We start from the raw sequence: 6,455 nt of genomic DNA, 5'->3' as shown, positions 1-6,455 counted from the left end.
TAATTTAAAATAATTCAATCATATAGTAATATATTATTTATATATCAAAATTATATATTAAAAATATGTACATATAATTTTATTGATTGTAATATTACTTCTAATTATTTTTCTTTTTGAAATTGTCATACTACCTTAAAGAAAGTAATTTATTCATTAAATCAAGTTCATATATTTATTTATATAATCACATAGGGGATATTTTGATATTTGACAATATATAAGAGGGTTAAAATGTTAGAAAAATATAAAGACATTTGGAGGTCTGACAATGCATGAAGGTAGTAAAGGAATGTCAAATAAATATATGAGGTATTTTGAAGTTAAACAAAATATGAAAGTGCTAGATGAAATATACCAAAATTACAGGGGCATTTCTATATTAATAGAATATAAAGTTTGTATATGTTTTTCATTTTTGTAATATATGAGGAGATTAAAAAAATATAAAAAAAATATAAGAGGTATTTTTAAATTACAAAAAATTGGGGGGTGCTAAATGAAATGTGTCAAAATTGGGAGGGCATTTAAATGTTATAAAAAATATCAAATTTGTAGATAGGGGTGTTTTGATTTTTGTTAATATACGAGGAGATTAAATGAAATATAAGAAAAATATAAGGGTATGTAGAAATTAGACGAAATATGAGGATGATAAATGAAATGCATCAAAATTGAGAGGGGTATTTAGATAATATAAGAATATTTAGTTCTTATATGTTTGGAAAATATAAAGGGTATTTTAATTTTTGATAATATATAAAACGGTTAAATGAAATATAAGAAAAATATATAAATATTTTGTTATATTGGTAGATTTTTTTATAAATTTTTTTTTAACCAATATTGTTTATTATAGAATTGATTATTAAAATAACAAGTTATAATATCGTTTATTTCAAAGGAAAATAGATTCAATGTGATTATAATATAATAAAATACATTGGAGATTATAAAGTACTAGTTAAAGTTCCATTTGAAACACTACTTGAGGGATTTATTTAGTTATTGAGTGAAAAATATGGTATCGATCCAATTCAGAACAATATTCAACTATGTGTGAAACTAAAATATATCAAGTTAGAGTCCTTTGTAAAAATCGAAAATGATAAAAATATTGAGGGTCATATGACATATCAAAATACTTCCAATAATGTATTTCAGTTTTTGTTACAAATACTATCATTGAAGCACAAGGAGAAGAAGAAATAAGTGACAACGATGATGGTGAATTAAAAAATAAATTCGATGGGGAAGAGTTCACAATGATGTATTTTATATTGCAGCAGAATAGGTTCGGAGAGACAAAAAAAAAAGGTTCTAGATTTAGGTGACTTTGGTGGAAACGAGATAGGTAATGTTTCTCTTGATGAGTATGACCTAGAGGATACATCAATTATTAACTATGATATAAGCAGTCTCTCATTTGAAGATTTTTTCAAGGTGGCAGGAATTATGTTGGACAATTTTTTTATAATGTCTCCACTGATCCATTTAAGTAGCTACCCAATTTTCTTTCACAATATTCAATAAAATCAAGTGGTGCAAGATCAATACAAGAGGGGAATGTTGTCAAAACTGGTGACATTTTTAGGGATAAAAGACACTTGCAAGATGTAATGGTTCAATTTGTGTTGAAAAAAGGATTTCAATACAAAGTGGCAAAGTTAGACACTAAGAAATGGAAGATTAAATGCATTGATAAAACATGCAAATGGTATCTATCAAGAAGAAAAATAAAACCCAGTGTCATATTATGAATCCGTTCTATGAATCCCACACATACATGCCTAAGAGATTAGATAAAGTCATATTATAGGCAAACTGGAGCTCAAGCTTTAGGTCAATTAATGAAATTAAAGTCTGTGTTGACTGATCGTATTTATTGGTCTAAGGAGATCATTATCGATATCATCGACAGGTATAAAATTTAGATATCATATTCACAGGCTTAGCCGACAAAGAATTAGGTATTATAGTCATTAAAGGGCACATCGGAAGAGTTATTTATGTTTCCACCAGATTATTGCTACAATTTAGAGTGTGTTAATCTAAGTACCATGACACATATAGATACAGACAAGGAGCATCGCTTTCAATACTTTTTTTATGACATTAGGTTGTTCCATCTGTGCATTTCAACAATATCTTCAATCGATTATTTGTTTTGATGATGTTTTCTTTATTAATCGATATCTGATGTGTGATACCCTTAGGCGAATCCCACATCGACAAAGCACGGGAGAGATATTGGGTCTGTCTATGTATCTCACATTGGTTAGTGGTGGGAGAATTTGAGTGGTTAAATAGCCTGTGAGCTCCAAAAACTGTTAAGACGAGGTTTGGGTTGCAAAGCCTAGAAGCAAACCCATGATGGACTGTGTGTCCAAAGTGGACAATATCTTGACAGTGGGTCTGGTTATTGGACCAGAGTTGTTACATGGTGAATATTCATGCAAACATGCAACAAGAAACCAAAGAATCAAAAATTGTTTTCACTATTCATGTGGTATGTGCTGTTTTTTTGTTCTTGCAGTTTAACCAATCAAATCAACTTCAAACCTAACCGAATTTATTTCATCATAATCACAACACAATGAACTTTCTTTCAAGTTATAGACGTACACAATTGGTGTAGAATAAGGCAATCAAATTATAAGTTGAATACAATGGCAGAAATGATAATTATACTGCAACTCTCTGCCATAGAATTGAAAACCCTTCACATGTATGCAATTTGGATTCTAAGGAACACACTAATGAAAACCCTGGCATAAAGGAAAGAGATCCACCAACCTTGGGGTCTTCCACCACCAATCTTCCACCAAGATGATTGGATAAAGGAAAATGAAGAAAAAGCTTCAATGTTTTAATTGAAGTTTCATTCAAATATCAACCAAAAATTATAAATAAAGGTTCACTCCTTTATATAGAAGGCATGGATGGCAATGGTATACTTTGGTCAACAAAATTAATATAAAATCAACTAAAGTCCCTAATGTATGTCAAGCCATCCATCATAAACTAAACCCATACCCAAATTAATAAATACAAGACAAAATAATACACATTTTCCTTAAATATAGGAAACTTGTTTCCTAACTAAGATAATCATCTTCTCTTCTAGTTCAAAACCAATTAAAGGCATACTTTAAGTTCTTTGGACTTCAAAAATGAGTCTTGGACGTTTGGGCCAAAAGTAGGCTTCAAAAGTTATACTTTTGGATCAATTGGAGTAAACTATTCACTTGGACCTTGGGTGCATATAATGAGATTATACCCAAAAGTGGTTTTGGGCCAAAAATGAAGAAGGTTGACATCCTTAAGCTGGTGCATTGCTGGAAATTCATGCTCCTTAGCTTCTTGTGTGGTAAGTAGGCTTGGGGTAGGTTTGGAGGCCGAAAGTGAAGAAGTGGTCGAATATGCATCATCCTCCCCTGGCTGTGAAGAATTTGTCATTAAATCCTTAAGGTGGTTATCCCTCATGTATAGTGAAAGGTCCCCAACATTGAAAGTGGTCGAGACTCCTCCCATCTTATCTAGAAGATTCACCTTATATGCATTGTCATTCACTTTTTCAAGCACTTCAAATGGTCCATTAGCCCTTAGAGCAAGTTTACTCTTCCTCTTGCTTGGAAATCGCTATTTTCTTAAATGCATCCAAACTAAGTCACTAGGTTTGAAGAGGGATGACTTCTTATACTTGTTGATCTTCCTCTTGTAAGCTTCGCTGGCCTTCATGATCTGAAATTTGATGGTTTCATGAAGCTTCTTCATGGTAGCAACTTTCTCTTTGGCATCTTTATGAACTTGCACATCAAAAGGTAAGAAAGTTAGATCCAAAGGAGTTAAGGGATTAAGGTCATACACTATCTCAAATGGAGAGTGGTCGGTTATTGCACTTGGACTCCTATTGTTGGAAAATTCAGCTTGAACAATCTTCAAGTCCCAATCCCTTAAATGCTTGTTAACTAAAGTCCTCAAGATTGTTTCCAAAGTCCTATTAGTTACTTTAGTTTGACCATCAATTTGAGGGTGATGAGAGGTGCTAAACATGAGTTTGGTTCCCATTTTGCTTCATAATGTCCTCTAAAAATGGCTTAAGAACTTGGTGTCCCAATCCGAAACTATGGTTCTTAGAATTCCATGTAGCCTCACCACTTCCTTGAAGAACAAATCAACCACCTTGCTAGCATCTTCATTCTTGGAACAAGGGATAAAGTGTGCCATTTTAAAGAATCTATCTGCTACCACCATTATAGCATCTTTTCCCCTTTGAGTTCTTCAAAGAGCCATAATAAAATCCATGTCAAGATCCTCCCATGGCTACTCCAAAACAGGTAAAGGTATGTAAGGATCAGGTTTGAAATGAGACTTGGATCTTTGACATGTGCCACACCTTGCAATAATGGCTTGGACGTCACTCAATATCTTAAGCCAATAGAAATGCTCTTTAAACATGTCTAAGGTATTATTTATGCCAAAATGACCTACTAATCCACCATTATATGTCTTCCTAATGAGAAGTTCACTAAAAGAGCTCTTAGGATGCATAATTTAGCTCATTTGAAAAAAAAAACCATTATAGACAAAATAGTCTTCATATCCCTTCTGGAACACTTCTTCATGATCTTCCCAAGCTCATCATCTTCATTGTAATATTCCCTCATAAGTTGGAAACCTAGAACTCTTGCATCAGGAATGGATAATAAGTAATGTCTTCTTGAAAGAGCATCAACAACTATATTGGAAGAACTTTGTTTATATGCTAAAACAAAGGAGAAAGACTGGAGGAATTCCACCCATTTAGCATGCCTTGAACTTATCTTATGTTGGCTACTAAGAAATTTCAAGGCTTGGTGATCGAAATGAAGCACAAATTGTTTAGGCCTTAAGTAATGACTCCAATGATCAAGGGCTCTATCAATTGCATAGAATTCTTTGTCATAGATGGAGTACCTTCTCTTGGACTCATTGTGCTTCTCACTAAAGTAAGCAATGGGCCTTTTGGCTTGAGTTAGGACTGTTCAATGCCAACTCCACTTGCATCACATTTTACTTCAAATACCTTATCAAAATTAGGTAGAACAAGTATAAGGGTTTCATATAACTTCTTTTTAATCTCTTCAAATGCTTTGGAGGCTGTCATGGACCATTCAAACCCATTTGTCTTCATGCATTCAGTGATATGAGTCATAAGAGTGCTAAAATTAGGCACAAAACGCCTATAAAAAGAAGCAAAGTCATGGAAGCTCCTAACTTCAGTGAGAGTCTTCAGTTAGGGCTAAGTTTTAATGACATCTACCTTGGATTGATCTATTTAAATGTCATCCTTAGAAACTACATATCCAAGGAACACAACTTGGTCTACAAAGAATTCACACTTCTCTTCTTTTGCGTATAACTTATTCTTTCTCAACACATCAAAAACACTTCTCAAATGTCAGATATGATCATCAAAAGTTTTGCTATATGCTAATATGTCATCAAAATGAACAACAACAAATGAACCAGTGTAAGGTTTGAGTACCTCATTCATAAGCCTCATAAAAGTGCTTGGAGCATTTGAAAGGCCAAAGGGCATAACCAACTATTCATATAAGTCTCCCTTAGTCTTAAAGGTTATCTTCCATTCATCTCCTTCTTTCATCCTTATTTGATGGTAGCCACTCCTTAGATCAATCTTGGAGAAGACACAAGCATCATGTAACTCATTAAGCATGTCATCAAGTCTAGGGATGGGATACCTATACTTGATGGTTATATTGTTAATAGCTCTATTATCCATACACATCCTATATGAGCCATCTTTCTTGGGCATTAGAAGGGCTGGAACCGAGCATGGACTCATACTTGGCCTTACAAAGCCTTTTTCAATCAATTTTTCTACTTGTCATTGCAACTCCTTGGTATCTATAAGGTTGCATCTATAGGCTGGCTTATTCGATAATGGTGCTCCCGGAATCAAGTTTATTTGATGTTCAATGCCCTTTAGAGGAGAAAGGTTGGGCGGGAGCTTTTCAGGAAAAAACATCCTCATATTCGACCAAGAGAGGTTGTACTAAGGGATTTGCTCATTTCTTCTCTTGGTTGATCTTCCTTTCAAGCATAAGTAAAGCATAAACAGGTTATAGATGCAAGAGGGCTCTCTTCACTTGATGCCCATTCATATACATATTCTTCCTTTTGACTTCTTTTCCCTTGATATTCTTATTAACTTCTTGGGGGCTAAGAGGGATCAAGGTGATGGTCTTCCTATTGAACTTGAAGGAGTAAGTGTTTTTCTTGCCATTATGATTCACTTCTCTATCAAATTGTCATAGTCTTCCCAAAAACAAGTGACAAACATCCACGGGAATTACATCACACAAAATCTCATCACTATAATGCTTACCAATGGAGAAGGAAACAAGCACTTGTTTGGTTACTTAGAGGTTGGTCTCATTACTCAACCA

This window comes from Mangifera indica, chromosome 2 (assembly GCF_011075055.1).
Source record: "Mangifera indica cultivar Alphonso chromosome 2, CATAS_Mindica_2.1, whole genome shotgun sequence".
In the NCBI taxonomy this organism is placed as follows: Eukaryota; Viridiplantae; Streptophyta; class Magnoliopsida; order Sapindales; family Anacardiaceae; genus Mangifera; species Mangifera indica.
Note: the sequence above shows the minus strand (reverse complement) of the source record.